Here is a 12,759-nt window from a genome sequence, read left to right on the forward strand (position 1 = left end):
ATTGAAGTTGTGTGTAACTGTGATAGTATCCCTCCAGTCTTCTTACATGATTCATTGTAAAATGGGCACAGCTATGTCAAAAATAACAGCTATTTCATTGGCAAATGGAGTGTTAAAACTAGTAGCTCTACTGATTTCAGAGATATTCAGTAAATATAAACAAATTATTTATTTAATTACTTATTTCCTTTATTTTATTTTTCTCATTTATGAGTCCTTTACCAATGCTACATGACATAGAATTAGATAGCCTGTTTAAATGCAATACAAGAATTAGAGAGCCTGTTTAAATGCAATACAAGAATTAGAGAGCCTGTTTAAATGCAACACAAGAATTAGAGACCCTGTTTAAATGAAATACAAGAATTAGAGAGCCTGTTTAAATGCAATACAAGAATTAGAGAGCCTGTTTAAATGCAATACAAGAATTAGAGAGCCTGTTTAAATGCAATACAAGAATTAGAGAGCCTGTTTAAATGCAATACAAGAATTAGAGAGCCTGTTTAAATGCAATACAAGAATTAGAAAGCCTGTTTAAATGAAATACAAGAATTAGAGAGCCTGTTTAAATGCAATACAACTGGGGTGTTTGTTGGTTTCATACAGAGCTGCTCATCATAATCACGCTGTAATACCATTATAGTATATTTAACAATATTTAACACTTACTTTTACTCTGGCAAGATACATAACATGAAATTTTCTCTTAAAGTAATAAGTCAACCACCAGGCTAGCTCATAAGTCAAGAAATAAATTACTCAAATCAAGAAATAAGTCAACCAATAGGCTACTGAATCAATTCTAAACCAATAGTCAAAACAAATTAGGACAGATATTTCTTGTCAGAAAGTTTTCTCAGAAATATCACTTTTTATCCCATTGTTAGCAGCTTTTATCTTGAAACAGCAAAGCAAACTCATTTAGATTCAACAACACTCAAACAAACAAGAGGCTGGCATACAAACACATTTATTTTAGCAATTAAATTTTCTAAAAGTGTGTGAATGGTTTTACATGAAAATTCCATTAATGTTTAGATGAACATTATTATAGGTGATACAGCTGGCCAACCAGAATATGTACATTTCTCCTCATCAATACTGTTACATTACCAGCAAGCTGTCTATACTGTAGTTATAATTATAATTTAGTATCTTAATATTACAATAATTACATATAAAATTCATTTCAATTTTCTGATCTAAAGTATATTAAGTTAAAAATAAAACTGTTGGCCCTAAAATAACCTGCATGTTGATAAGTATAATGTTATTAGAGTAATACAAATACAATGTGTATATTGGATAATCAAGTTAAACAGTTTAAGCCCATAAATAATATATATGTAGTACATAATAATTATTATACAATATGGCTCATTGACAAAAAAGTACATCATCACTGAAGCATGTATGAAGTACATAATAATAGGTAATGTATTATCAAAGAGTTTTATCCCTGTAAACCAATAACTATTAGGGAGAGCCCTTAATCACTTGGGTGTGCTACTTAAAGCTCTGTTAGCTCAAGTAATTATCTGAACTGGATTAAAATACATTTGTACCAATCAATATTCCTTACCACTATCATGTCAACTATTTGAGTTTATTTCATAAAATTAAGTAAAAATCAAGGTTGTAAAAATTTTGTACACTTATAGGTGCCAAATAATTAGTCATGGATAAAAAATAGAACATATATTCATGCAGCAAAGTAAGGAACATATATTCTTCAAATTAAGGTCATATAGAAAGGTATGTGTGTATTGTTTACAACTTTTGTATGCAATTCAAAGATAAATAATGTGTTAGCTATTAGATAATTTGTGGAAAAGGATCAATGACAGTGAGGTTTTGTTTTTTATTACAATCATTTGGGGACCGGCTGTGTAATAATAGGTGCTTTATAATATAAATTTTCACTGTGTTAAATTATTTTATTCTATTTGACATAAAAAATGGCTTTGATTGAAACAGGAGAGAATGAGGAGCTGTTATTGAAACAATATGGTGTATGACATAGGGCATAACTTGCTAATTTGTTACACACGCTCTGTCTCATGACATATTGTAATTTTTAAGATAATATATTTTGGTGTCACTATACATACTTTTTTAAATAGTTTTTATCTCTTTTACTTAATTTACTTTACTTCATATTTCTTTTTTTTCATTTTCAATCATTATGCAAAGTTTATAACAATTTTAAAACATATTTTGCTATGCTTCAATGAGTTCAAAGGATTTCTTCAAAAAAGGGCATACCTCAAAGAAAATTTTTATTATTTCCCATTGAAATCAAATGAGGTGTTTAATTATGGTTATATGCTCAAAGTGATACATTATGATTGTTTGTCTGTATGTATAGACGTTATGGGTACACCTTAATATTATGTGGCTGCTGTTCTCCAGTGCATGTGAGTTTGATTAAAAAAAACTAAAGGCACATGTGGGGTTCATAAAAAACTCAAAGAAAACCCATAATGTCTACACATGAAAATTTTCAGTCATTTTAATCAACTTCATTAAACAATGTAAATAATAATCAAAGCATTATCTTATTTCTATTACACATTAGTTTAAAGAGTATACTTGTACTTTAAAATACTAAGTTAAAAAGTATTCTATAAGCGAATCTGTTAAAATATTCATTAGCAAGAAATGTGAGAACGAATTCTTTATTGAGAAGTAAATAAACCACTGAAGTTGTCTGGCATTTAATTAAGATTTCATGCTTGAGGGTCTTCCAATGTGTGTTACTAGAAAGGAATATTAAAAGTCTTTATCCCAAAGGAAGCAACATTTAGTTCTCATATTCAGATATTTTTTACAACTCTAAGCCTGCTGGCAGCAATAAAAAATGTCATGTGACATACAATAGAAACCAAGCGGGCACAACCTTCCTGTCTAATACAGTATAAACCAAGATCAACCAGCACTGACATATAGCCAGCACAACCTTTCTGTCTAATACAGTACAAACCAAGATCAACCAGCACTGACATATAGCCGGCACAACCTTCCTGTCTAATACAGTACAAACCAAGATCAACCAGCACTGACATATAGCCGGCACAACCTTCCTGTCTAATACAGTACAAACCAAGATCAACCAGCACTGACATATAGCCAGCACAACCTTCCTGTCTTATACAGTATAAACCAAGATCAGCCGGCACTGACATATAGCCAGCACATCCTTCCAGTCTAATACAGTATAAACCAAGATCAACCAAGCACTGACATATAGCCGCAACAACCTTCCTGTCTTATACAGTATAAACCAAGATCAACCAGCACTGACATATAGCCAGCACATCCTTCCAGTCTAATACAGTACAAACCAAGATCAGCCAGCACTGACATATAGCCAGCACAACCTTCCTGTCTTATACAGTATAAACCAAGATCAGCCAGCACTGACATATAGCCAGCACATCCTTCCAGTCTAATACAGTATAAACCAAGATCAACAAGCACTGACATATAGCCGCAACAACCTTCCTGTCTTATACAGTATAAACCAAGATCAACCAGCACTGACATATAGCCAGCACAACCTTCCTGTCTTATACAGTATAAACCAAGATCAGCCAGCACTGACATATAGCCAGCACAACCTTCCTGTCTTAATACAGTATAAACCAAGATCAGCCGGCACTGACATATAGCCAGCACAACCTTCCTGTCTTATACAGTATAAACCAAGATCAGCCGGCACTGACATATAGCCAGCACAACCTTCCTGTCTTATACAGTATAAACCAAGATCAAGCCAGCACTGACATATAGCCAGCACAACCTTCCTGTCTAATACAGTATAAACCAAGATCACCCAGCACTGACATATAGCCAGCACAACCTTCCTGTCTAATACAGTATAAACCAAGATCAACCAGCACTGACATATAGCCTGCACAACCTTCCTGTCTTACACAGTAAAAACCAAGATCAACTAGCACTGACATATAGCCGGCACAACCTTCCTGTCTAATACAGTACAAACCAAGATCAACCAGCACTGATTGAAGCCGGCACAACCTTCCTGTCTAATACAGTACAAACCAAGATCAACCAGCACTGACATATAGCCGGCACAACCTTCCTGTCTAATACAGTACAAACCAAGATCAACCAGCACTGACATATAGCCGGCACAACCTTCCTGTCTAATACAGTATAAACCAAGATCAACCAGCACTGACATATAGCCAGCACAACCTTCCTGTCTAATACAGTACAAACCAAGATCAACCAGCACTGACATATAGCCAGCACAACCTTCCTGTCTACTCATGGTCTCTCTCTTATGTTAATTATTCAGTATTCTCGTTTTTGAACTACATTAACATGGTTTTGTCCAGATTGAAACATGGACATATTTTTAGCTTGGTTAGATTTTAATAGCTATGATAAAAATGTCATACTTTACATAAAAAAAATACATAAATATTTTTATACATTTCTTATAATAAACACAATAATTTAATATTTTTCTTTAGATTTTTTGTTAACCCAATTTGAGGGAATTGAAGCTTTAATGAGAAAAGAGAATAAATAAAATTTTAAAGTAAAATTTTATAAAAGGCCATCATTTTAGCAATGGGGAAAAAGGGTGAAAAAAAGAAAAAGTATGAATAAATCAAATTTTCTAAAAAAAATCTAAAAATCTTGTATTTTTTTAATTAATTAAACTTATATTAAAAACATTTTATTTTATAAAATAAAAACAAGGGGTTTTTATAAAACTTTTTTAATGTCTTGTCTTCGAATAAACATCTCTCACTTGCTCTTCATATAAACATGAACAAGAAAATGTATGATGACCATAGTTATAATTGCAAAATGTTCTGCCATTTATCTGTCAATAGAATTAACAAACAATAGAATTTACAGGAAGATTTATACTTTATACCCTAAGTATGTTTTTTTGACAAATAAAAATTAATAAGTCTCTCTATAAAATTACATCAAAATCTATACATATTGGGAAAGTAAGACTAATTGGCCCCTCAGCAGCCATAATTTTGACAAATCAATATTATTTGAATAATCGTCATGTAAGGTTTATTTCTGGGAAATAATATCAAAATTAACTTCATAACTATTGCTGTAAATAATATCAAAATTAACCTTAGGATTATATTTGCACGAAATAATATTAAAGTAAAATAACACCAGAGATTCTAAGATAAAATTTTTCAAAGTTTTCCTTATAAACATAAAAAGCAAATAGACCACATCCCCAAACAGCCATGTTTTTCAAAGAATCAGAATGATTTAAACACTCTTGGTAGATATGGTATGGTCTTCAAAGAATCATTTCTGTAAAATATTTCATATTCTAACAATTCACTCAACACTGCTAGCCTTTGTGATTATAGTTGTGAGCATTTGAATTTGAACCATGCATTATTTTTCAACAACAGGCACCACATTGTTATTTATTCCAAAATAAAACAAGACAAAACCATTGGCAAGGGTCAAACTTGTTTTGTTTTTTTTGCCTTGCCAAAAGGCAAACACATCCAAAGAAAGGGTTTTCAAAGACCACATCATTTTTTGTACAGATATTCAATCGAGTTAAAATTTAAAACGATGTTTGACCTTGACCTTGTCATCTTAAGGTCAAGTTCATACTTAAATTATATAAAATGTAGTCATTTTGTTCACCTAGGAATCAAATATGTCCATTTAAAATGTCAGGACAAAGAGACGTTGACATAATGATCTTTTTTAATATCATTTTGCTGAACAGATGTATTATGGTTAATCTCCTTTAAATATTGTTGCAGTACAAATTTATTGATTTTGTATTAATAAAAGGCCCAAAAACTTAACTTAAAATGCTCAGACAGACAGACAAACAGATGATGCAATAAAACAATCACAATAGCTAAGTACCTTGAACATGTCAAGCTCTTTGAAACTGACACAAAATAAGGATGAAGGTACAGTAGGAGACATTCTTAATGGAATTCAAACCTAATGTCATAATTGCTTTACATTATTACAAATGGTATATAGTTCTTTAACACTTTTACCAAATTTTACAAAACCTTAAATGATAAAAGTATAAAAATACAATTTTCTTTTTAAAAAAAATCCCTTACCCCTATTTTCACCAGCCAATTTCACAGTTTTAACGATTTAAATTTACAAGGGCTCATTAAGGTCATTGTATCCCAGTGTTTTATTATATCACTTTTGATGTGAAAAAAATACCATACCTGACTTAGACAAAATTTTTTGTTTTTGTTTTGTTTTAGTTTCAAGAAAGATTTTTTATTTCAAAGAAAAAATTGTTTTTTTTTAGAAAGTAAAGTTCTTTGAAAGAAAATTAAAAAGAAAAATTTTCTTTTTTTAAAGTTTTTTTTAAAATAAGCTTTTGTCTGTTTCTAGAAAAAAACAACTAAATGTTTGTTTTTATAATACATTTTTTTCTTGGATATTTTTAAAATTTTAAACTATGAAAATATTTTCTGAATTTTTTGGGTGGAGTGTTTTGTTTTCTCATTTTAAACTTATTTATCACAATAGGGTTATTTACAAAAAACAGTTTGCTCCTTTTTGAGCAAAAATTATTAAAATTTTCTTGAAAATATTTACATCATAGATTAGAATAAATGAAGTTGTTGTCATCAGAAACTGACATACCTAAGTGTATTGTAAGTTAAAATAATGTTATAGAGCACATCTGATGTAGTCAAAAATAGATGATCATTAATTACATCAGTACATTGATGGATCAACAACAAGAGTATAAATGGAAAATAAAACATATCAAACACATTCAAATTGGATGCATCTTTATGTCTTCTATACCACAGCATGTAGTATAACAGCAAAAATGATAAGATAATAAAATCACAAAACACTCTATTAATTCCTCTGCTTTTATAAATCTCCTGACTTTTTCCCCAACAGGGATAATATTGTTTTATAAAAAAATGTTAAAAGCCTTTCCTTTATAGGATTTCTCTGACTTCAATTTCAAAACTGAAAAACAGTATTACCCAAGCAAAGTTTTAAAAAGATACTTTAGAAAGCAAATAATTTTTTTCCTTAAGCTTCTTAAATGTAATTTTTGTTGCTGAAAAGAGTTTGTTAACATTGGTGTTTTATTATTACAACTATGTCTAGTTATTAGGATGAAACAAAGGTTTGTCTAGTTCTGATTTTATCTTTGTCAAATAAATACATAAAAATCTTGAAACAAAATGGTATATTAAGACTGAAGTTGCTTAAATAACTTTTATTTTAATTGTATTATTTGTTTAAACAATATCTTATTATTTACATAACAAATTAAATAAAAATATTTTATGAATTGAGTAAGAGGTTTAAAAAGCTTTTATAAAAACTGTAAATGTAATATTTGAGATTTTTTGTGTGCAAATGTTTGAATTAATAAGAGTTAGTTTTATCAGTTACAACTGCTTATCCCCAACTTGTATTAGACATCCAAAAGGAAACTCCCAAAACTAGGAATGTGTTTGCTGGTAATGACTAAAATGGCTAAATAAATGTTGTAAATATACTGACATATATATGATAGCTTAATAAATGTTCCTGCTGACATGTAGATAAGCTGATATGAATAAAATGGTAGGACTAAAACAACTGAGGGCTTATCTAATATTCAACCAAAATAAACTAAATTTGTTTAATTGTAGATATGAAATAAATTGACCAGAAAAAGTTTAAAATATAGAATGAGTTTTGTGTTTTAAAGTTCTTATTCAACATATGAACGATAAACAGACTGATAAGATTAGATATAATAGAAAATGTATAAAAGACATCTATAATCTCGGCTTACAAACAACTCATTGATTTTGTATTAACTGCATTAAGATCTGGCACACTATCACATACATCTGTTTGAAATATTTTCTGGAACAAATCCTTTTTTGTTAATTCTATTTTTATTCTGTTCTAGTAATTACTAAAATGGATTTTGATGATTTAGGAACATTAATAGAAGATAATAAAACATGGATGATTTTAGATAAACACATGTGTCCTTAGAGGAACTATAGCACTCACCTTAGTCAATGGAATAATACATTACATAATCACAGCACTAATATTGTGAGTCAATCATAGAAAAAATTTCAAATGGAATGATTTTTTCCCGAAAGTGTTTTTAAAAGAAATCTTTCAAAAGTAGTCTTAATTCAAAATAACTGAAAAGAAAAAAACTTTTATAGCCCCAATTTCATACCCGATTTTAGCCCTCAATAAAAAATATCCTGATTTTTATTGGTTTTGTTTTTTTTCACCAAAAATCATTTTTTTGTTTTAACTTCAAAGTCGCTAAAATAATATAAAAACTATTGGTCAAGCTCCCCTTTAAACAATAAATTTTTTTTTTCCTGGAAGATCTTTTTGTACAAAAAACTGAGGGTTCTTTAAAAGTTTAATGGGTCTAGGGGAATTATACTTTGTTTTTATGCTAAAAACCCCTTTAAAAACTTTTTTTCTTACTTAAAAAATGGGGAGGGTGCTGCCCAAAAAAAAACTCTAGGGTATTTATTTTAAAAGTTTCAAAAACAAAATGGCAAGTAAATTAAAACCTTTTACTTTGATATTATTTTGGAAACAAATTTTTTGAATTACTTTAAAAGATCAGTTTTTTTGTAATGACTTAACTTACTATATATATAGCTTGATTTTGACAAAATTTTAATCATTACAACAATTAAATTTTTTTTATTTGGGTTTTTTCAAACAGCTGTCACTAAATCTATCCAAGCAATTACAGCTTTAAGTATATTACCGTAACTTAAATCATGTAATGCTTTATCTGTAACCATTTTTGTAGTTTTGCCTTTTGGGTAAATAATACTGAGCACAAGTTAAGCATTTTAAAAAAGGGATTAGGGGAACCCGTTATGTTCAAAAATAATGTTGTGTTTAATAGAGATTTACAATAAAATCTCTGAGACAGGGCCCCAAAATGATTACAAGATTCATATAATTCCCTAAAAAACATTCCTGTTTTTCTTTTTAAATAAAATTTTTTTTACTAAAAAAAACATTGATTTTACAGCCATTGTTCCATTTTTTCGTGATGAACATATCAAAATTTTTTTTGTTTTTCCAAAAAATTTAAAAAAAAGGATAAGTTTTGCAGAAGAAATTGAAATACAAAATGCTTATTACAATACATGTATTTAAGAATTTATTTTATCTAAATACATTTGTATATATAAATCTGTTATATCTTGACACATATTTTATTAATTAATATGTTGTTATTTAAAGATTCTAACTTAGGTGGCAATTTTCTTTAAATAGTTCTAGTTTTGATTGCAATGGCTCTATATATCTGCAACTGTTTTAAAAGTTTAGACTATAGAAAGAATAACATGCCTTAAAAAAAAAGATTCTGAAACTGTTTGCCATAATGTGAGTGAAGTGAAAATTGTGTTATGTTAAATACAACATAATTAATGTTGCTGACATAATTCACCATCCAAACTATAAGAGCATTTATTTTTTACAATGCTGATGACATTATTTAGATGTCATGTAATATGTTTAGTGACAAATCTTGGTCCTAAGGGAGGATTTCTTCCTGTAACAACCTAATTATAGCTAAAACTACTTTTTGGTAATGAAATTGTCTTCACAACTAATTCTATATTGCCCCCTATCAATGTATAATGTATTTTTGTTTGTTTTTGAATTCACAATAGTTAACAAGGAATACAGTTTTTATTGTAATAAAATACCTCTCATATAGCATAGGTTGCCAACCTGACCCTGCATCCAGATATTATATTAATTTGGGAAAAAAAGGAACATAACTATCAAATTTGTTATATTTCTATCTAGCAAAATGCCTTTGTCCAGCAAGAACACTGATAAGAATGAACAGTAGCTTAAAGCATGTCATTTTTCTGTTTGAGTCCTTTGCATGTTAAAAAGTGACTTTTTGTTTTTGAGATTTAATTAAATAAAATTTTTTCTTTGTTCTTTTTTTTAAATGTGTTATTATTTAAAAAAAATTTTTCCCCTTGAAAATCGATTTTCAATGATTTTAAAAACAAAAAAAAGTATGAGGTAGATTAAAAATTATTCTTAAAATTTAATAAAATTTTAATATTTATTTGATAATTGAAAATTCGATAAATTTTAGGAGCCATTAAAGGAATGTTTTGTTACAACAACACAACAGTGATGACTTGGAACCAGCAAAACGGGAAAACCCGAGGATTATATTGGAATTTTTGTTTTACCGTTTTTTGTATATTTGGGAAATTTTTAAATTATAAATTGCCTTCTTACAAGGAGAAAAATACCAAATTTTCAAAAAAGTTTGGAACGTGCTGCCAAAATGTGTTCCCTAAACCAAACTCTCTCTGATTTTGCTTCTGTTTATTTGCTTTTCCAACATCTTTCTTACCAAGTAATGACATGTTTGCTACAAAGGGATTTTTGTTCTATTACAGAATGTACTGTACTGGGATCATCAATATTTTCATATTGACGAGTACATGGTTAACAGTTACCATGTCTGTTGAAAGGTACCTTGCCATTTGCCATCCATTTAAACAAACATTTTTCTTAACCATCAAAAAGACAAAAAAAATCATTGTTATTGTTTATATAGTTTCAGTGTTGTTCAATATTCCTGTGTTTTGGAGATACGATCTGAAAGTTGTAAAGTGCAATAATGGAACTGAGTTTTTCTTCCAACCAACACGTGTCATGTTGGCACATAGTGAAACATTTGACAGTATTTACAGAATTTTGTGGGCAATAATCGGAAATTTTGCACCATTGATATTATTAATTGGTTTTAACATTTGTCTATGTAGGAAAATACATAATTCCTACAAGTTTAGACAGAAATTCCGGAGAGATGAACAACAAGGACAGAGTGATGCAGGTCAAACATTGACAATAACATTAGTAGTTATTGTTGTAATGTTTCTTATTCTAGTTGCACCATCAGAAGTTGTAATGCATGCAGGACAAATCATGCACAGAGCAAATGATGCCACATACAAAACTATTGAAGTTATACTCAATTTTATGCAGAGTGTTAACTTCTCAGTCAATTTTGTTCTCTACTGTATAATAAGCCCATATTTTAGGCGAACTTTAAAATACATTCTTTTATGTGGTTGGTATTTTGGACGAAAGAAGAAATTCTATCTTGAAATATCTATGAAGAAAGTGACATTTTCTCACTATTCTCGTAGATCAAGCAGTATGTGATTAAGTTTTACTGTCAATTCATTATATACATAACATTTTCCAGCCTGTATACATTAATTATAGTGAATTGTTATTCATATCATTTGTATTAAAGTTATGTCTTTCAATAATATTTGTCTACTTAGATTTCAGAAAAATTCCAAATAAAAAATATTAAGACACTGAGCACTAAATAAAGATACTAATAGAGCATCAATTAAATGCATCATAATAACTTGACAAATTATATTAATCTGTTTTAAATACTAGCCTTGGTCTTACGCTGTGTAATACTAGACCCAAGCCCCCTAGAACTGACTTTGTCCTCGTTCAAATACCCATGTCCATGCCACTTTGTCAATAGGGTATTTTTATGAATTATATTGACTTATAGATATGATATAAATATAGTATGAAAATATACAAAGAATTACAGAGAAAGTATGAAAAATTCTAAAGAATTACAAATAAGAATAACTCCCAATTGTTATGCAAAAGACAAAAGACAATAAAGGTTCTTGGACATAGCACTTCTCCTCAATGAGATTTTTTTATTTCTGAAGTTTGAAAGTGATCTATCTGTGAATTCTCTGATAGGGACAAAAATTAAGTATGAACATTTACAAAAGGCAATAATGTATCTATCAATCTATATATATATATACCATGATGAAAATAACATGATAAAATGACAAAATTACTTTTGAAGAATTACACTGTAAAATGAGTAATTTTGCTTCGTTTAATCTAAATATGAAACTAATTGTGATTTATCTATTGTCATTATGTTTTAGAGCAATATGAAAATAAAGGTTAGGTGATCAAATCAGTCATACCATTGATATCCTAATCAAAACAATCAATGCAAATATAGTGTAATAATAGAATATAATTGCTGACTTTAACTATATTTGATGTAAGACCTTGGAGCCCAATACTGACACAATATATTCCTTTAGTTTATTTTCTGTAACATTTCTGTTGCCTATATCTTCAATGATCCTGAGAACTTTTAGTTTTCTTTTTGAATGGTACAGCAGTTAGGAGCTTTTCAGAGGTGATCCTTATTCCTTTATATAATTATGTCCCCAGTGTAGAGCAGATATACTGAACCTTGGTTTTTAAGTTCACATAAGAAATACCATTAAAGTTATCAACATTATGTACAGTGGTGGGGTTTGAGATAGTGAACCTAATCAATATCAAATGCATTTAAAAAAAAAAGCAATAACCAATTTTAAATATTATTATATCAAGGTGACTTTGCTTTTAAGCTACCTACCTAATTATCTTACTATACTTTGTCATTCAGTGTATTAATTTACAAATATATTCTTGAAAGTTGATCAGGGCATTGTTCAGCTGTTTTGGGAAAAGGTCCAGTGCTTAAATTGGGAAAAATATTATGTCATTCTGAAATCTTCATGAATTGAAAAACTTTGATATGTAACCCAGCTCTTAAGTTTTATTCAAAGTGTATGATCAAATTACCTGACTCTTCTTTAAAAAAATACAAGTCAAAACTGTTCAAATTTTTTCACAAATTGT

At 29.1% G+C, this 12,759-nt stretch overlaps 1 pseudogene; it reads left to right on the forward strand.

The window, feature by feature from the left end:
• Positions 1 to 9,847: 9,847 nt before the first annotated feature.
• LOC132742416 (FMRFamide receptor-like) lies at positions 9,848 to 11,774 on the forward strand (annotated as a pseudogene).
• The last annotated feature ends 985 nt before the right edge of the window (positions 11,775 to 12,759 follow it).

Source organism: Ruditapes philippinarum, unplaced genomic scaffold (genome assembly GCF_026571515.1).
Source record: "Ruditapes philippinarum isolate M1 unplaced genomic scaffold, ASM2657151v2 ctg265_1_1_1_1, whole genome shotgun sequence".
NCBI lineage: Eukaryota > Metazoa > Mollusca > Bivalvia > Venerida > Veneridae > Ruditapes > Ruditapes philippinarum.